Source organism: Pteropus medius, unplaced genomic scaffold, assembly GCF_902729225.1.
Source record: "Pteropus medius unplaced genomic scaffold, Ma_sr-lr_union100, whole genome shotgun sequence".
In the NCBI taxonomy this organism is placed as follows: Eukaryota; Metazoa; Chordata; class Mammalia; order Chiroptera; family Pteropodidae; genus Pteropus; species Pteropus medius.
Genome location: NW_024352785.1, coordinates 12,046,192 through 12,067,925, shown reverse-complemented (window position 1 = coordinate 12,067,925; position 21,734 = coordinate 12,046,192). Strand labels below are relative to the sequence as shown.

Here is a 21,734-nt window from a genome sequence, read left to right as displayed (position 1 = left end):
TGGGTTGATAGCATCCATAATGATCAAATTACTTAAGACTGTGCCTTTGGCCACCTGCATTGTCTGTCTGGGAGGCATTTAGGTGTTGTTTTTCTCCAGAGCTCTTCCAACTCTAGCTGAAAATATCTTGTCCCCTCCTGGGAGCCTTATTTATTTCCTTTTTGACTGTCTTATTCAAGGACTTTAGTATTATTAGGGAGATAGATATTGCATGTTCTTCCATGGCAAACAAATTAATTCTAATCAAGAAGATGTCACTTTTTATTCTGTTCAATCAGGGCTAGAATGTCGAACTGACTTCCCTGACAGCTTTCAGGAGCCCATCATTTAAGATAATGGATAAAATGGAACATTTTATTGAAGCAGGGTTCATTTCTTAGCATGGCATGAATACACTTACATCACTCATGTTAGCAATACAAATGTGTGGTCAGGGGGGATATATTAATGCTATATTTCAATATTTTTTATAATTCGTTAGTAAATTTTTATCTTTTCTCACTTCCTCCTTATTTATAAAGATGTGGCAGATTTCTTTTTTGATCACAGCATGTAATCCTGAAAAAACGTCCTGGGGAGCTTTAATATGTACCATACAGGGGTATTTTGAGGATTAAAAATGAGAAAGCTTGGGAAAGTGCTTTGAAAAAAAATTATAAAGCACTTCATAAATGCTAGATACAGAGATGATTATTTGCAAAGTACAACATCTTGAACTTTGCTCCAACTTTTGAAGAGGTCACTATGACTGACAAAGATAGAGTGTATCTATCTTATGAGGGTGAAGATGGAGGATAAAAACTTCAGGACAGGCAAAGCACGCCTGCTAAAATCATTAAGCATGGAGGAAGCCAATTTTTGGGGGAGTGGTGGGCAGGCAGTGGGGTTGCTTTTGCTTAGACACCTGTTTAGATTCTTGATCATCGCATGGAGCCAACAAGTTTTTAAAGTTACCCTATTCATCATGTTGTTGAGTTAGCATAATAAAAAGGAAACAGCCTAAACTGTAAGTCAAGGGAATTGAGTATGAGTCCCAGTCATGCCATGAACTATATCAGCGGCACTGAGAAATCTACTTATTTCCTCAGTTTCTCCATCTAAGAAGGGATGTTTGAGGGTATTGGTACTTACAAAGGTGAATATATATAAAGCGATAGTAATTAAAATGATTTAGATGGTATATGCAACATATTATTTATTATGCTTTTATTTCAATCTATATTATAATAGATATGATTACTATATAAAGCATATAAATTTTTGGATGTTAATGCTAAGTAAAAAAATAAAATGTTTAGTAAATACTACTACCAATGGGATGCAGATATGACAAAAATCATGAAGAAAGGCTATTTGGGAAATGCTGGGCTAGATTATCTTTAATTTCATGTTGAACTTTAATATTTTAGTACGTAATTTCTTAAGGGAGACAAGGTCAGTGGCAACTAGATTACAGTGGTATATATCTGTTCATTTCTATAGGTTTCTGGACTGTATTAGGCCGTAGATGCTTCTCTGTGTGGCATCAGTAATTCTGAAAATTGCAATATGACTTTAGACCACAATGAGTCAAGCTGGCATGAATCTCGATATGCATCAGAGACAGGACAAACAAAAAGAACTGGATCCAATGATAGGCCAGAGCAATGACAAACTTCAAATGCACAGAGTGGTTCATGGACTGCTGACTCCATCAGGTAGGTCACTTTTGTCACATCCTCTCCATTGCATTATCTCTGCAGACAAAGCTGCCCTATATACTGTGTGATTTCAATCATTCGGTGGGTTCTCAAAAGACAAACCATCCAATTCAGGAAAAGGAATATATAAAAGCCGCCATGACCCTTCCTTTGCCTACTTGTGCCGTTTTGTTAGCCAAATATTTTAGAGAACTTTTATTCAAAGAAGAGAATTCTTAAATCTTTTTGGATGCTACTTATAGGAGAATTTTGACCAACCATGCAACTGCTTCAGAATATCCTGAGCATCTGATTGTATTGCTTTATTATTCAGTGATGAGAGAAGCAATAAGACTGCATTGTCTCCTGCTGGATCTGTGACAGAAATGAGAACAGCACCCACTGGGTGGCATCTATTCATCAATAATAATCAAGTATGTAATAGAACTCTTACCAAAAGTAACAAAGGTACTTGTATCCAATACTTTCGGGACATAGAATTGTAATCGAACAATTTTTTCTTTTTTTGCTCTTTCTCTAGGATCTACCAGTCTCACTAGCAGCTATTAATGCTGCAGGTTCTAGTTTAAATGCTCCTTTAATGTTCCTCAGGTGAAACACAGGCAGAACAAAAAGTAAGAGGAAATGCATGTTTTCTCAGAATTAGTACAGCTTTTGCAGAAGGTTGGATTAGTGGTAAGAGGATTTTTGTGGTGCAGAGTTCGGACACTCTGCTTGTGGTAGTCAGATAACCCACTAAACATACAGTGGGATTAGTCATTTCTTCTGGCTTGGAGAAAAGATAGCAAATGTTTCTACTGTCAAGGAAAGCTCTTTTATAAACTGACAAGTTAAATTCACTGCCTTTATCTGTTTGGAACCTGATTGTGCTGGAAAGATGGTGTAGTGTGGTGATTAAGAGGCCAAACTGACTTGCCTTCAAATCTTGTCTCTACTAGTAAGCAGTCATGGAGCCTGGATTAAGTGTATCTCCTTGATGCACTTGTACAATGGGACTAATAAGAGTATATACCTCATAGGTTTGCTGTGAGGATCAAATGAAGTACCGGATGCCACTTTGAAATTTCTTATTTCATCTTCTGTACAGGTTCTCTGCTGATACCTTTTACTTCCTGATTTGGGGGTTTTCTGATGCCTCAGACATGGAGAATCCATGGAACATAATTGGTACCCATCTGTACAACCTGGGAGTGACACATATAATTTTATGCTAAAATATAATTTTATGATCCATTTCAGGTTAATATTTAGTATACGGTATGAGACAAGGGTCAATGTTCTCTTTTTTTGTTTCCCATTCAGATATTGAGTTGATTCAGCATCATTTGTTAAAAGACTTTCTCTTTCTCATTGATATGCCTTGTCACCTTTGTAAAAAATCCACTGGCCATGTATGTGTAGGCCTATTTCCAGACTCCATTGTGTTCTGGTTATCTAAATGTTTATCTTTTACCAGTACCAAGTTGTCTTGATTGCCATAGCTTGTACCAAGTCCAGGAATTGGGTAGGGTAAGGTCTCCAACTTTGTTCTTTTTAAAAATTGCTTTGGTTACTCCAGGACTTTTGCATTCCTATATAAATTTTAGAATCAACTTGCTAATGTCTATAAAAAGTCTTCTCAAATTTTGATCAGATTTACATTTTTAAGAAAAATTCTATGTAGTAAACTTTGTTTCTTTCTTACTGCATTTTAGGTTGTATTCCCTCCTAGAAATCTCCTTTTTCAAAACGAGAAGTACTTTTACCAATGTTTTCTTGAAATTTAATTTTATGTCTTATAACTACATATACATGCGTATCTAGATATATTTCATAAATGGTTTCCTAGTTGTCTCAATGTCATTTATGGAAATACTCTCTTTTTGAGTTGAAATGTACCACCAGCTGAGTTCTTATATATGTATTTATCTTTCTCCATTTCTTAAGCATAGCCTGGTCCTCAAATCTTTTAATGTTTGGAAATAATATGTAATTTATAATATCCATTTCTATATGATGATGTACTTAAAACTGATTGTTTTGTTGCTATTCTGCGTGATGCTACACTCATTGACATCCAGCACATAGTTTTATTCCCTTCTTAGATATGACTATACCTTAAGATTTGTGCATCAATGTGGTATAACTGTTGTTACATCTAAAGTCCAGATAATGACTAGTCATTGTACGCCATGCCTGATCCTAACCGAATCACAAGTGGTGTTTGCAGTTAGCATTTGCTGAAAGGTAAGGAGTGGTTTATGTGGGCATTTTGACTTAGAATATTGGGACATTATTTATGATAGGGAGAGGGAAAACTATATTCTAAGCCCTTATAGTGGTAGGTACCATGCAGATCACTTAAGTGGTTTATTTCATTTAATCCTTACAACAAAGCTATAAAAAGGCAATATTAATACCATTTTACAGATAGCATTACAGGCCAAGAGATGCACATTAAGAAACATGCCTAAGGTCTAAACAAGACCTTAGCTTGGACCGAAATTGGAAAACTATAGTCTTTATAGTATTCCAGCTGTCTTACAGAACATCTAGAACAATTTAAAAAAATTATTACGAAGGAATGAGATTGGAAGAGTTGTGTTTCTTGTTTAATTTTATGAAGTGAATTCATGACAGACCCAGGAAAGAAATTCATTTTTCTGGTTTTTAGTCCTTTATAATTTTTATATTGTCTGTTTTACCAAGGGAATTATGGCATAGACTCCCTGCTGATTTTGAATGCACCTTTATCACTTATTGGATGTGTTATCTTGAAAGTCTATGAAAAAGAGACATAAACAGAATCTACCTCTTGGGGTACCGCAACTAAATACATGCAGAGATCTTGTGCATGTAGTGAGTGCTCAGTAATGAATATATTCTGCTGCTGGTGGTAACCCTAGGATCACTTTCTATCTCTTCTTTTATCAATGACAGATCACAAGAACAAATCAACTGTTACTTTTAAAAACACTGGTATAAATGAATTCTATTTATTAGCTTTCTTATAGAATATTTTTTATATTGTGTACCTTATTTCTCATTTTATCAAGGTTTGCTGGTTACAGTGAGAGGCAGAAAAGAATATTTAGAAACTGTGTTGATACAAAGGAAGGGTATATAGGCATTTTAGAGAATTCCTGAAATGTTGTTTTGTACAAAGCCACCTACCACCTTTATGCCTGAGGCCTATAGTGGGATAAGGAAAGTCTTTGTTTAGAGATTGTGTCCCATATAGTCAGGAGTAGACATATTTAAAGCCACATACCTTAACGACTGCACAGACAATTTGGGAATAGAAAGCCGCTTTGGGATGCTAGTGCAGAGCTCTAGGACAGTTCATGTAGGAAGCAGTAGTACCAAAGAAGACAGATGGGACTCTTCATACATATACTAGGACAAGAGCCAATTTGATCCATATTTTTAAGGAGCTTGGAAAATACTCTAAACTGAGGTTTAGGGGAATTGCTTTTGAATCCTGACCTTGATACTAACTACATTTATCTCTTTGAAAAACCACTTAAACTTGTATTGTCCAAAGTAGTAGCCACTGGTCACATATGAGTATTTAAATTTATATCGATTAAAATGAAATAAAACTTAAAATTCAGTTTCTCTGTTGCATTAGTCACAAGTGCTCATTAGCCACATGTAACCAATGCTGTCCATATTTAACAGTGCAGAATAACATTTCCATCATTGTAGAAAGTTCTACTTGACGGCACTGAAAACCTGGCCTTGCTGTCTACCTGTGTAAAATAAGATAGTGGACTTAACGATCTCTCCTAATCTAATATTTGTGTGAGGACAACTTACACTGGAATAGGTAAGCTCAAGGTGTGTTATACTATAATTTCCAGGGCGATTCTACTAATATCTGGAAGAATTTGATGGTAAGCAGACTGTACCGTCACCAAGAGCCACTGCTTTTTGTCTTTTCCCCCCTTTATTTCCCATTCTTCTCTTCCTCTTTTCCTTCTTTCCCTCTTTTTCTTCCTCTCCACCACCTCCCCTCCTCTCCTCCTCCTTCTTCTTCCTCTTTTTCTTTCAAGGTAAAAGTCATTTGAGTTGAATCATGAAGGTGATACAGCAAATTTCATAGGCAGCAGGTGGCTAGCTTTGTAAAGGTGGCATTATTTGCCACTCTTAACGTGGTGGTAATAGCTGACATAAGCTGGATTATAACTGGTAATAAATAGTTCCTACACCTCAAAAACTTAACACACAGGTTTATTTCTCATGTTAAATACTCACCGAGGCCCGCTGTGGGCTCTGCTTTGCATCATCCTTACTCTTGGGTCTAGGCTCTTAGAGCAAGCAGTTCTTCACTGTAGCAAAGGGAAAAAAGAAGAGGTGATACCCTGGCACTTAAAGCTTCTTCCCAGGAGTGCCACATGTTATTTATGCTCACACTTCCTTGGCCGAGGTGAATTTACAGCCACACATAACCTCAAGGATATAGGGAAGTACAGTGCTACATTATCCCTGAGAAGCAAACTGGAAATATTTGATGGAGGGTATAAATGACCACAATATTCATAGGTTGACATCCAATAAGAATTCTATCTATGGGACCAGTGAGGAAGATCAAACACTTCAAGTGCAGTTTCTGAGTGATACCAGCTACTGTAAATTACAGACTCATACCTATTGTCCTGCAAATTTTTGCTGCACAGAAATGCTTGATCAAACCTGCCAGATCTTCCCCTTTTCCTCTTCCCCTTCAAGAGAAGCTGTAAATATATATTGTCATATGAAGTACCTTTATTTAAAAAATTTTGGCTCATTGTTTATAAACATTGTATGAATGAAAGAATGGACAATACAGCCAAGAGAAGCACCCATTCACAACTACTAAAGTTTGGAATGGAAGGCAGTAAAAGAGATAATAGAAAGACAATGGCCTGGGAGGTAGGAGACCTGAGTGCTAGTCTTAGTGACAAAATAAACTTCCTGTGTGCCATCAAGTGAATCGCTTACCTTCTCTTTCCTCGTCTGTAAAACATAGGTAGATTGTGCAAGATTCCTGACTGGGTGAAGTATTTTAGAATGGTCCCAGCAGTTTTAGGAGCTACCTGAAGTAACAGGCAAAGTTGTTTATCCATCTCCTTGCACCTGATAGCATAAATTAAATGGAAATTGCACCATAATTTCTTTCTCCATTCTTTTAGGAACTGGGGCAGAGGACCAGTGAACTGAGAGAGGGTGATTCAAGTTTCATGGAAATGTGAATAACTCTAGACACAGACCTTACTCGGAGCTGACCTAGGAACATCAAGATCTCTAAAGTCCTTTCTTACAGAAAAATAGTGGCACTGTGTAGAGTATCTTGAAAGATGGGGTACTTAATAAATTTAGAGTTTCAACTTTGGTATTATACAGATTTGGGTTTAAATTGTGCTCTGCTGGTTACTATGTGACCTGATCTCATCACTCATCTTCTGCCTCAGTTTCTTCATCCATAAAATAGGAACGATAAATACAGTAATGGTATTTACTTAGTAAAGGTATTGGGAAGTTTAAATCAGATAATAGATATAAAGTGCTTAATATTAAAAATGTCTCAGTTATTATTGCTACTGTTGTGCCTCAACTTCTTTCTCTGCTCAGCTCCTCCCACATGTGAAGCTTCTGGAATTCTGTGATTCCACAGCTTTCACTGAAATCGTGCTCAATGTGCAACAGAAGAAACTGCTGGGGTTATGACTTCTCAGTTTTTTTTTTTCTAATCAGATCTTATGTAAATGCAGCTTTGTACCTCTGGAATTAGCAATCTAGAAAGAGATGTCTTTGTGAGGATTCTTGTCTTAGACTTGTTTTACATGAACATTTCATTTTTCAAATTATATCTATACTAACCAGAGGAGATTTTTATTGTGCTACAAGTCTGGTAAGAACTTGAAATAATTGCTTAGAGCTTTCAATACCATTGATTCGAATCCAGTTGACATAACTAAGGCCAGCAAAGTTGTTCTTCGGACTCTGTGTCTCCAAGTCAGAAAATTTGAAACAGGTTGACAATTAGCAAAGTAACTATTTCTGAAAATTTATTGAGGTTGTGGTGGGTTTTTTTTTTTTTTTTTTTGATGAATTTGAAGACCTGTGGGTTCCAAGGCTAATTGGAATCATTTCAACTTCAAAGTACATTAGCCTTGATTTAAAGCTTTGAGGACCCTCTGAAACTCAAGCTAATGTGGCATCATTTTATCGGGTGTTTATCTTATCATTGCAAGGATCAGTGTTGATCATTGCATAATTGAGTATCAATAAAATGATTAAATATGTTACATCTGTGATCCTAGGTAAAGTTTATTTTTGCTGGAAAACATTGATTGTGTATTGTTAGATTATACCTGAGTAAAACCTCTTCACTGTCTGTTACTTATACCATATGACTCTGAAACTAACTTTAAAGATGACTTTGGGTTCTTGTGTTGTGTTTTTTAATCATGAACACTCATCTGTTAAAACATTTGGCTTTTATTATGCTCATTTTGTCTGTGGAGAAATCCTACTTTGTTTTTCAAAGGCAAAATTGAGCTGTTTTTTATCCTTCAAGTATATTCTGTCATAAATGCTAGTTATTAAATTCAAAAAGAACATACCGTTTTTGAAATCAAGTAAAATTTTAGTTCTACTTTGTTGGAGCTGTTGCACAAAAGACAAAATCTGTGTCAGTCTTTTATGGAAGTACAATATGCTCTTAAAAAAAAAAAGGCATACTGCTCCCCCCCATTTTAAAATTATACATGCTCATTGTAAATATGTAGATGTATCACATCCTACTGTGCAAAAATAGCACTGTTGATTTTTTAAAAATATTTCTTTCTTTTGGTTTCTTCTCATGCATATAACAGCATGAAAATTACATCCCAAATAGTTCCAAATTACTTATAACAGATTTAAATGAGGGCATTTTTATGTGGTCATATTTTATTCCTCCTTTTCAAATATCTGGATTCCTAGTTACGAGACATTTTCTGATGGAAACTATAATTCTTGCTCAAATCTTCAGGGATAAAAATTCAGTCGATGAATTTTCTTTGCCTTTCACTTGCCTTTTCTGCCTTGGACTGACTGGCTTTTGATCTACGGTAGGGTGGGCAGAGAAAAGAGAAGACAGTGAACTTCACATGTCTGTTTTTCTCCTCTTAAGAGCTCAGAAACTAAAGGGGATGGAGGACAGATATTAGACACCAGTTAATCAGTTTAATATTCAAGCAGTTGACAGCAGACAAAGATAACACTAACATCTGTACTGTATCTGCATCTTTTCTAAATTAAACAACCACTTTAAACTCCTAATCTACCAATAAAATAGCAACCATATTTTAATTGAAGAGCAGACAGTTAACCATATCAAAAACATAGTCTTAATTTAAAATTTTTTCAAGTTTTATATTATGCTTTTCTTAGAACAAGTAGTATTTATAGAGCTTTGGTTTTTCTACACCAGAGTGCCTATTCATTATTTCAAATTTTCTAGATTCTGTACCCAGATTCCTTTTATATTGTTTTATCTTTAAGGTACTCCAGTGCTTATCATCTTATGTGGACCTTAGTCATTATCTAAAAGAAAGTTTGCCTTGCTTCTGAGATCAAGCAGGTGGCTCTGTATTCAAAGCATCATAGAAAGGAGACTGTTACCTTTGTTTGTAGCTTAGAAATTTATGGAGTCTAACAAACTACACCAGCAGAAAATAAAGGCAAGAGAATGGCATGACACTTGGCAAGGATTCACTGAACTCACTGGGGAAACCAGAGAGCATTTTCCTGTTGTCATTGCTGAGTGACTATGCTGTTCACCCTTATTGTGTCAGAATCACTTTTCGACCTGCTACCTTGAGTTAATCAGTTCTTGGCCTGGTGTAAAGTTAGGAAGCATACTTAGGAAACATCATTCGATTGCCTATTATTAAGACCCCATCTTACTAAAGTCATGGATAAGACCATTCTTTCAATGTGCATGGTAAGGAGGTGACTCAGAAATGAAAACTACATTACATTTGTATTATTCAAATCCATTTCATGATCTCTACGTAGAAACGTCTCCTTGCAGCCTGCTGGGTAATCGTCCCATTTCTCCTGCTTGATTTCCAAATGGCTGGAACTAGAAATAATTTTGCTTTGACAATCAGCTAATGAACCCTTGTATCATCTTTCCAGCTGCCTTATGTTCAGTGGAAGTGATCAGAACATCTAAAAGCATTCGTATATCCAAAGGATCTTAAAATTTCTAATTTATGTAGGTTATTTGAAAATAGATTTGACTTTTCTCTACTCTCCAATTCCATATAGTATCTCTCTAACTAGGTAGTAAACTCTCTTTAAGTCTCCCTATGTCTTGCTTTATGTAACTCCCACAATGCAGTGAATCCCTATAAAATGAACACACGAATGAATGCAGGTTCTTGTTTGAAGAAAAAAATCTATAAATTAAGATGCATGATGCCCATGTGGTAAAGCACAGAAAGCCATTCCTGAAGAGATACTAAAGCAAAGGTATAAAGCCAGAAAAGTCTGGAGTACTTTCAAGGAACAAAGTCATCCATTTTGACTGAGGGTAGAGAATGAAGAAAAGACTGAAGAATTTGACTCTGTATATATTTGCACAATTTTAATTTTAACTATGTATTTATGTAAAATTATCCAGTATTGGCTTTTACATTTTGCCATCACTACTAGGATATAACATCATTACACGGATGAAACCTATGTAAACCTATAACCCATGTTAGCGAGGAGACAAATAACAGTCCAATATGGAAAAATGAAAGACACACACACACACACACACACACACACACACACACACACACACCTAATATATATATAATCTCCAAAACTATGGCAGCAACAATTTAAACACTCATTAGTATACGAATGCTCAGTGTTTACTTATTAAAATTCCTAAAGATGGTTCTCATTCCAAATTTTCTTATAGCCCTGCTAGCTTCTAGGGGAAAGCATTCCCTATTGTCTTTACATTTCCTCCCACCCTGAGTCCACAGAGCTGCTGTTTCCCTCCCCTGTCCCCCTACCTTAGCTTTTTATTATGTAGATTGCCTTAGCCTCAGAGTTTTAAAGTTTTCCTTTTCTCTCCATTTCTGGGATTATAAAGGAACATCTTGGATCTGGTCCAGCAAAAGAATTCTCACTCCTTAGTAGGGGAGAGGCAGAAAAAGCAAATACTTTTTCATTTATCTCACTACACAAATAAGTGCTGATTAAGAATAATGTTCTGTAAAGGAAAACACAAGGTATTTAGTGTCAAGACCAGGGTTTAAGAACTAGAACAATTCAGGTTCTTATTGAATGGGTTACTGTGGGCAAATGAATTAACCATCAATAATTGGGCTCCTCATCTGTGAAATGGGGATGATAATTATACTCATTTCATAGCGAGGAGTGTATGTGTAAGTGTGTGTGTTTTCAATTGCAAGGAGCCACGTGAATGATCGCGATTAATGATTTTGTTTGCAATTATTGAGAGTCAGTTCATCAAGTTCATTAGGGAAGAAAATTATGTTTTATTTTCCTGCATGATTCTGCCCTCACATTTCCTGTGTTGTTCTACTGAGCTCTTGTTCAGTCCTGGTGGGGTGTGTGAGGGCTCTGGGCTCATTAACACTTTACTCTAGGATTTCCTTGTTTAAGACACATCATCTAATATAATCCCTTATTTTTTCTCTTTGTAACACTGCCATTTTTGCTTCCTGAGATGTCTTAAGGGGACATTCATATTGTCCCCTTAAGTTAAAGGCTTTTTTATCCATTTGTAGCATTTGCTACCACTGGAAATTTAACCTTATACTGTCCCTTCCCTTTCAGCTCAAATTACGATAGTTTAAATCAGTGACTTTGTCTTAGTCCTTTCAGGCTGCTATAACAAAATATCATAGATTGGGTAGTTTAAAAATAATAAATTTATTACTTATAGATCTAGAAGCTTGAAGTCTGAGGTCAGGGTGCCAGTGTGGTCAGATGAAGGCCCTCTGCAGATGGCAGGCCTCTCTTTGTATCATTCCATGGTGGAAGGTGCCGGTAAAAAGAGACCTCTCTGGGGTCTCTTTTTAAAGGGCATGAATCTGATTCATGAGGGCTCTCCCATCATGACCTAAGCACCTTCCAAAGACCCATCATATTGAGAGTTAGAATTTCAACATACGAATTTTAGTGTGTGTGTGTATGGGGGGGCACAAACATTCAAACCATAACAGCTTTGATTAAAACAAAAGCAATGCAAAAGAAAACTCTATAAGCATATTCTGACAATTCCTACTTGTGCTTTCCACAAGGGAAAAGCACCAGTAGGAATTGTCAGAATATGCTATTTATTGCTTTTCATTTATTTCACAGTGAAGGGCAATTTGGGCATGAAGAGCTGTGTTTTAAATAGACTTGCTGTACTCTCATGCCCTCTGACATCTATATTAACAAGGTCAAAATCAAACCGGTAACCAGGAAATGTTCATAATGAGGCTAAAAGTGATTTGGTCTCTGGCCTTATGCATTAATTGCTATTATCTATGTCTTACTCATAGTTTTATCTACTGCTATTTCCCAAAGAAAAGATCAGTTTTGAGTAAATACAATGGCTAAATCTATAACACTGATGTCATTATTCCTTAATGATTGAGATCCTAATTTAATTTATGTACTACTTTAGTGCAGGAAATTAACCGATGAGTCAATTTGTTTCAGACAAATAATTGTAAAGCACAGATGTGTAGCAAGGCTTTTGACTTAAAAAGAACATTGCCTCACTTTATCCCCTTTGTGATACTTATCATTTTATTAATATTATACATATAAAATCTGATTACATGAGATTATCAAGATGGAAGACACATTAAGTGAATGGTAGCTACCCTCTTGGTCTCTGGGACATATTCATTAGGTCCATAATGAAGGGCAAAGCAGAGCCATTCATGGAGTCTCAGTTTTTCTTATAGTATTATGGGGAATGGTTTTTCTCCAGGCTGTCTGCAGGTGGCATATGATTGTTAGGGCAGGGGGACAGGGAGCTGCTTAAAACTCTTTTCTGCCTGCTGACAGTAATTCACTGCTTGATGCAGGGACTTCTGTTCTGAAAATATATCTGCCTTCTTTTCTGTCTCTTGAGAATGCTATGGTTTTCAGCATTGGTTGTCAGGGGTGGGTATGGGAGTGCCTTAGACATACGGAACTTATAACTCGTTTTCTAGATAAACCCTTTAGTATCTGTGTGACCTAGGGGATATTGCTTAAAAATTCACTGAGCCCAGTTTATTTATTTTTAAAATGGAGCTCTTGGATGTGTGTGTGTGTGTGTGTGTGTACACTAAGTGAGATAACAAGCCTAAAGTAGGGCTTGACAGGAAGTACTCAATATATGACATCTCTTTGCACCTTTCATTAATCTCATCTTTAGTGATTGGCTTGGTTTGACCCTGCAAAACTGTTTGTAACATATTTTCTTTAAGCAGTGTTTTCTAGGATACCAATAATGCAAATATCAGGAGCTCTGATTCAAAGTACCTTTTATACAAGATTAGAAAGAGACAGACTCAGAGCTAGGAAGAAATAGATTAATTTCAACTTCAATTTTTATAACTTTATTGGTGTGACATAGTACAAATGGGCTGCCTAGACTAACAAATTAAGTGTTTGTGTCTAGAACAGATTTTACATCACATCTCTCTGTCTCATTAAGTGTCATCCCCTTCTCCACCCCCACACCAAATTCGGTTTTGGTTATAAACAGTTTGGCTGCCTTTGTTTTCTAGGGCAGAGTTTTTCTCTTTGGAGTGGAGTTATTTCAAAGTTTAAAGAATATGAAGTGAGATATGGAGGGTTGAAATGTCTTGAACAGTGATGTAGATGATGAAGGACTGAATCAATAGATCGTTAAAGACAGTCTAAAGGAACTTTGATTATAGAATCTCAGATTTTAAAGGTGACAGGGAGGTATAACAAACCTGCAATAAATAATATACATGTGCCAGTAAATAGCTGTTTTCTATTTTCCTTCAAAGGAAGAGGAGTCTTCCTTTCAATACTAAGAGTAATTTGGATGCAACATTAAGATTCAGTTCTCGCCTGCAATGATTAGCAGGTACTGGAATTCAGCTAACAAATGAGCCTGTGAGATTTCTTCCTCAGAAGAATGTTATTGAAAAGAGGACTCACAAGTCTCTCGATATGGATGAAGAGTATCTTGCCCAGTGGCAAACAACCTGGCCATTTTCCCCCTACAATCTATGAAAGAACCATTTAGGTAAAAATTTCAAACTGTGCTTTGATTTAAACTAATTTGTTTATAGTTCTGTGTAAGAGTTGACTTAACAAAACAGTTATGCTGATAAGTGTTTAAAATCTACTGATCTAATGGGAGATGGAAGAGTTTACCTATTATTGGTTAAAGGAAATGAAAACTATGCACTGCTATAGATGCTTTCTATATATCGTATTCTTTGCCATAGTCCTATGAGGTAGGCATTACTATTCCCGTTTTCTGGACAAGAGAACTGAAACTTAGAGAAGTTAGACCACTTGTCCATGCTGGTGCCTGTTGACCTAAAAGCCTGTGCTGTCTGCATGGCTCCATGTGCCTCTATTCTCCATTCGAGAGTCTGTGACTGAAGGCATCTTCCCTGAGGACATAGCGGAATACATAGGACAGAGATCATGTTTAGCGTATGGCTTTTTAGAAATTCACGTTCTCTTGCATTTTCTTATTTATTTAGAAATACTGTCTTGTGATTCTCTAATCAGAAAACTAATCTTTCATATATTAATATAGGCCTTCAGATATTTCTGAAGATTAGAGAATTTAGTAAGGTAGCATTTACACTGATTTCCTACTTCAATTTTATCATTTGGGTAAATATTCAGTTGTTTATTCTTCATTTTTATGAAATTATAAACTTAAATGTTATTGTTAAAATATGGTCACTGCTATTAATCTGTCAACTATAAATTTTCAGATTCAGGTTCTTAAATCTTGGCAGGCATTTTACCAGTGGATTAAAGAGTTTGAGGACACTTTTCGGGTGACATTTATTGGTAAAGTAAAGGAGACAGTGGGGAAGAACAAAAAGCAGAAACTCAACAAAGGAAAAACAGTCAAAGATGGCAGTACTTGTTTTATAAAGTGAGAAATCTCTCTGATGTCATGCAATATATTGGAACCAAAGCCTCTTTCAATTTGACTTTAAACCCCATACTAACCCATGGCTTTGCTTGTATTTTCTTCTTGATCTTGGAAAATAAATATATTTCAAAACATATCACCATTGCTGTATATTAGGAGAACACTCAGAATGAATTTAGTTTATCTGTTTTTAAATATTTTTACATGTTTTATTTCCTGACACACCATGAGGTGATTATTTGTTATTTCTAGAATCATCATTTTCAAGGAAAACTAGTGCTTACTATAAAAATGAAATATGTGGAACTAGAAATTACCCAAATGCCCAGTAATGGTGGAATGAATAAATATGTTACATTTTTACAGTGGAATACCACACAGCAATTAGAATGAAGCTCTATATCTACTTGCAACAAATGAGTAAATCTCACAAATGGAATATTAAGCAAACAAAGCCAGACACCAAAGAGTCCACAGTGTATAATTGTACATTCTCTACAGTTCCATTAATATAAAAGTCAAAAACTAGTACAACTAATCTATGGTGTTTAAAGTCAGCATAGGACTTTCCCCTGGGAGGGGAATGCAACAAGGAGGAGGTGCCAGAGGAATTTCTGGGGTACTGATAATAATCTGATCCTTGTTTTGGGTGCTTGTTAAATGAGCATGTTTCATTTGTGGTATTTCTTTGAACTGTTCGATTAGAATGTGTGAATGTTCCTATATCTATGGTTCTTCGATTAAATGTTCACTAACAGTCCAATCTGAACAAAACAGGCCACTAAACATGTGACAAACTGAATGATGGATTGTTTAGAAACCAATAATAGTCTTTTAAAATTAGAACATCATGAAGGTTACCATATTTTATTGATTTTACGATACACTTATTTTCAAATTATATCATTTTTGAAATTAAGATATATGTAAAAATTCATATAGTGTTTTATTATAACACTATTATTAGTGGTTCTTCTCAATTGCATATAAAATAATGGCATTTTACTATTAATGTTGATTTGATGAAATATAGTATTAAAATCATATGACAGAAATAAATGCTCAACTAAACAGAAGATTGATATTTGTAGAAATGAAGTCATTATTTTTATTTTTGAAATATTAAAGGAAAGTTTTATGGCATTTTATAACATTTTTATAAAATTTATTTGGAGGAATAATGTATAAGCAAAACTGAAATGTTTTTAAATAAGAAGAATGATAAAAGATATATAATTTACCATTCTAAAATATATTTTGAAAATAAAAAATTAAACTGAGATAGGTAAGTAAATCAGAGTAGTGTTGTCCAAAAAATAACTAAATTCATATGTGACTATAGTGTATATTGAAAATGGCATTTGAAACTAGAGTGGAAAGTTCAGGGGAAAAAAGAAGGAAATTAGTGAAATGTAGCTGACCTTTCAATCTGTCACTTTTAGTCTGTGTTTCCAAGGATAATGCGTGAGAGACAGAAGATATCTGGGTTTTGGCTTATGACAGACAAGGCCTTCAGTCTCCCGTTGTCAAAGATAACCACTTTCTCCTTAGGAAGTGCTGTGTTTGCCTGAGCTCCTTTCACTTACAAAGTCTCAGTTTAACTCCTGGATAGGAAGCAGACCAGCCTTATATGAATGTATTAGTCCATTAAAAGAGAAAAATATCAACACCGAAGAGTGATTTTAAAAAATGAAAAATATTGTCTAAAAGTCAGCTTATTACATCTACTTCATGTTACAACCCCTCAAATTCAAAAGGACCCTTCCATGCTAACTCCTACAATTAACTGATACTCTGAAATAAATATAATGAGGCGAGGATACTTGGGCTTTTTTTTCAACACATAACTTTTTGAAGGGAAACGATAGGAAAGCCTATTTCCAGAAAAAACGATTTCTTATTAATGGAGTATGTGAGTCTCATATGACACTGCACTGATTGCTCTCTTGTCAGTTAAAAAAAAAAAAAAAGTTAGGTCAAGAGAAAAAAAAACAAAAAATTTCAATTACATTTACAGCAGCAGCTGAAGGAGAACAAAATCAATGAAAGGAGCATACTTATTAGAGACCTGCAGTTGCCATAAAACTGAAACTAAATCACAGTGACAGTGTCTGAACTTCAGATAAATTACTTCGAATTCGGAATGGGAGCCTGGAGAAATAATGGAAATGATATTGCTGTTGGTGGAAAAAAGGGTTAGAACTTTTTATATTCATTGCTTCTCTGGATCTTGTAGATGTTGTCAAGATCAAATACTGATTTTTTATCTTTTTAATTTTATTTTGTTTTATTTTTTTGTGGAGGATATTCTCTTGTTTCTCCAGCAGATATTTCCGCCTTCTAGGTTGTATTTGCATTGAAATGCTGGAGAATTATGCTCATATGTTCAGAGTACAGGCACAGCTAGCTAGGACCCCAAAGCAAGGTGATCCTTAGAGAGAAACCTGTTCTCTCTGAAAAGAGGGAGGGTTGAGAAAGAAGTGTAAGGTTAAGAAGGGCCAGCCAGCTCTGTCTTTCTAGCTCAGTAGAGACAGGTCATCTTGGTCCAGAGGCTTCTCCTAAGCTCCAACCTGATGTCAAAGCCTTTTTTTCTCCCAACCTCTGTGCTTTCCTGAGACGTGCTTTTTGTTGAGGTCACTGCATATGCCTCATGGTGGGCTTCCAAGCTTTGGCAAATGATTATGAAATGCTGCTCTTGCCTTTAATGAGTACAGATGACTTGTCAGCACTAGGACAGAACCAGCATTTTCTCACAACAAACAGTGCTACATAAAATGATATGCAAATCACTGAGATCATTACACTACGATCTATCAATATTACAGAGTAGAGTGAGTCTTCACAAAGAGATTTTCTGACTTCTTAGTCTTTCATAGGATTCTGGGCATTTTAAAGTTTCTCCTTGTTGAGGGTTAACTCAATTTATTGTTTTTAATGGTAGGGAAGACAATGAATGATTACAGGAAGAAATCAGAGAAGAGGAGTTTTATTTTTATTTTTCTAGATAGAAGAGACTTCCGTACATTTATAGGCAAAGGAGAAAGACTCATCATAGAGGCTGAACATACAAGAAAGACATGATGATTAGTTAATAGGGTAACATCTTCAAGGAGACTGGAGTGGGCAAGATTTGAAATACAATGAAGGAATTCACCTTTCTGGGGGAACTATCAGGCACCAAGAGAGACAATGAATGAAGGGAGAAGAGGCAGCACCCGAGGAACCTCTCACATAATCAAGTTGGTTTTCTTAGTGAAGAGAAAGGCAAGGCCATTGGCCAATGATGGGGGATTAGGGGGAAGATGATTTGAAGAGAAGGGAAACATTTGGGATAAGGGACAGGGCATTCACAAAGAACTCATTAGTCAAATTTAAAGACCAGATGAGGTAGCCGATCATGCATTTGTAATTGCATCAATATATTCTGTTGTGTGATTATTTTCTTTAGTGGTGTTAAGTCAGAATATAAACGAGAAACTAAGAGGGTGTCTTGATTCTCAGCCACATAAACTGCAGGGCAGTTGATTTAATTCACTGCTCTACTCCCAGTGCTTAGGGCAGTGCCTATAAAAGTAGGTGTTTAATGTGCATTTTTGATTGATTGATTGAATGAATGAATGAATGAGACAAAAAGAAGAGAATTAAGAGTAATATTGATTGACTAAAGTGTTTTTAATATGGGGTACAGACAAACAAGAAATGAAAGAAGATGGCTGATAGACTGGGAAAAAAGGTGGTACAGAGGCAAAAGTTTTCAATTATAAAATAGTAATAAATATACTAAAAGTAAAAGTGAGGGAGAAGAGTAATAGAATTTAAGATTTCAGAGATGAAGCACTTCAAGATAATATATTGTTTTATCTTTTAACTTATTTATACATTTTGTCTCTTCCACTGACTTATGAGTTCTTTGAAGGTGAAGGTGGGATCTTTTATTTCTTGGTGTTTTTTATAGAAGCCAGTCAATAAAGAATGAGTAAATAAAAATACACACATAAAGTTGAGCCTTAACTTCATAGCTGACTTTCTATTCACCTGCAGGTAATTCCCTCAGCACCCATGTACCTCAGTTTTACAGCCAGCAAAGCAAGTAAGGTACTTTTTTTATCCATACATTCTGTGAGGAATAAGTCAATAACAGTGGCAAATAACTCTGTTTCTAGCATTTTTGTACCTCAGTATGAAAATGCCCAATTCATTCATTAAATATTCTTCTTCGTCTAGATTAACATATTTCATATTTTTGTGTCACTTTCAAAATATGTGGATCCCATTTTGAATAAGACTACAGAAATACATCTATGATCATTCGATAAATAAGACATTACTAAGCACCTGTTGTGCTAATGTGTGTGTGTGTGTGGAAGTGCCAACGACAGGAACATTTAGAAGTATATTAGTCATGATTTCTGAGTCCAAACTAATAGATATAAAATAATAGTGAACCATATGTGTTGATGTATCATTACATCCTAAATGATCTGATGCATTTCACTGATGATATGGGAATTTTGAAGAGCTAATATTGAGGACTTGCATATACAAATAAGGATTTACAGAGGAGGTGAGATTGAGATGACTGTTGAAGGATGGATAGAATCTAAAAAGATAAAGCTGTTCCAAAGTGATAAGCAGTAAAGTTCTGACATCACAATTTTCTTGCTCCTCTTGGCAGTGAGGGTATATCAGATCCTCCAAATGTATTTTTCATAGACACTTTTGGAGTGTCTACCCAGCCCAATGATTCCCATCCCTTATCCCTCACCACAGTGGGGTCTTTCCTCTGCTTACAGACTAGAGGGTCTCACCTGTCTGGATTTAGTTGATTGGACTATGTATAGACACCTGAACCAACTTGCATGAGATTTGTCTCTGAATTTGCAGTTAGGGTTACAGACTCATGTTTGGTTACAGAAAAAGAGGTTATGCAAAGCCAGGCCTTATGGATTTCTCTTTCAGAGAAAAAAAAATGAAGTAGTTTTACAGAGAACAAGATGACAGGAGACCTTGGATTCCTTCAAAACTTTATTGCTTTAAGGGCTGGTCCTTCATTTACAGTATTATCATTTCGATGTTTGCAGGGTCTTTACTCATATTCACTGTTTCATCACTGATAGCAATAATTTGGGTCTTCTGTTTTTATTTTTAGTCCATCTTATAAAATATTTGTTATTTTGATTTTTTTTCACAGAACCAGTTCTTTTTAAATTTATTACTTTATTATATTTTTATTATTTTCTTTTATTTGTTTCATTTAAGCCTATTTTTTTCTTCTTTTTCTAGGTTCTTAAGGTGAGAGATTAGATTACTGATTTGAGACTTTTTCTTCTTTATAATGTATGCATTTTAGTGCTATAAATTTTCCTCTCAGTACTGCATTAGCTTTGTCCCACAAAATTTGATATGTTGTATTTTTATGTTAATGTATTTTTAAAAAGTTCTCTGAGTCTTCTTGCTAGACCCTGGGTTAATTAAAAGGTTGTTTAGTTACCAAGTGTTCGGAAAATTTTTTCTTATCTTTTTAATTTCCAGTTTGATTCCATTCCATTCAGAGAACACTATATGATTTCAAGTCATACAGTTTACATATTTGTTTAGGTTTGTTTTGTGGCTCAGGATAGTCTCTCTTGGTATATGTTCCATGGGCAATTGAAAATGTGTTTTGGGCTATTATGTGGGGGTACTCTATAAATGTCAGTTAGGTACTCTTAGTTAATAGTATTGAGTTCTTTCTTATCACTGCAGATTTTGTGCCTTTTTGTCTATAAATTATTGAGAGATGTGTGTTGTTTCCAGCTATAACTGTGAATTTGTTTCTCCCTTCAGTGCCATCAGTTTTTGCTTTGCAGATTTTGTAACTCTGTTGTTTGGTTCATACACATTTACAATTACTATTTCTTCTTAATGGGTTGATCTTTTTATCATTAAATAATGTTTCTCTTTGTCTCTGGTGATTTTATTTGCTCTAAGGTCTACAGGTCTACTTCACTGGATATTAATATGCTTATTCCTGCTTTCCTGTGGTTAATGTGTGCATGATATACCCTTTTCTGTCATTTTACTTTCAAGTGAGTTTCTTGTAGACAGCAAAACGTTGGGTAATGCTTTCTAATATATTCTGTCAATCTCTGTCTTGTAATTTGGGGTAGTTAGACCACATACATTTAATGTACATTTATTGATATGTTAGAGTTGTATTGTAATTTAATTTTTTGTTTTTCTGTTTATTCGTTTGTTTTTGTTTCTGCTTTCTTACCTTTCTGCAGGTTGCTTGAACATATTTTTAGAATTCCATTTTTATGTATTTATAGTACTTTTTTAATGTTTATTTCATATAGTTATTTAGTAATTGTTCTAGATAGTATATCATCATAAGCCTAATGTTTTCATTTAATCAGTTTGAGTGACATGTAGAAATTTTACCTTCCTTTTATTAAGCCCTTTCCCCATTTAGAATATAATTGTTTTAAATATTTTATCTACCTATATTTAGAACCATATTCGACCATATTAATTTTTTCCTTCTACAATCAAACATCATGAAGGAAACTCAAGAGGAGAAGTAAAACCTATTGTATTTACTGAATATTTTTGCTTATTTTGTTCTTTGTTTCACTGTTTCAGTGTTCCTTCTCTTACAATTTCCTTTCTGTTTAGAAAAAAATTTTTAGCCATTTTTTTAGAGTAGGTATGTTGGCATCAAATTCTTTTAGTTTTCTTTCATCTGAGAATGTCTTGATTTCTCCTTTATTCCTGAAGAATATGTTTGCTGGGTAAAGGGTTGCCAGTTCTTTTCTTTCAGCACCTGAAAAATATTGTTCTACTTCTTTCTGACCTCCGTGGTTTCTGATGAGAAATCCATTGTCACTTGAATTGATTTTCTCCTAAAAGTAAAGTGTCATTTTTCTCTTGCTGCT

The 21,734-nt window shown here is 35.1% G+C and overlaps 1 long non-coding RNA gene across 1 annotated transcript in view; it reads left to right on the top strand.

Annotated features, from left to right (window-relative positions):
• The first annotated feature begins 2,046 nt into the window (after window positions 1-2,046).
• The window catches only part of LOC120590858 (uncharacterized), a 459,896-nt gene continuing 440,208 nt past the window's right edge, over window positions 2,047-21,734 (top strand). The window contains exon 1 of the long non-coding RNA XR_005649785.1: window positions 2,047-2,113. This is a non-coding gene — a long non-coding RNA (uncharacterized LOC120590858). The remainder of the gene's footprint in view (window positions 2,114-21,734) is intronic.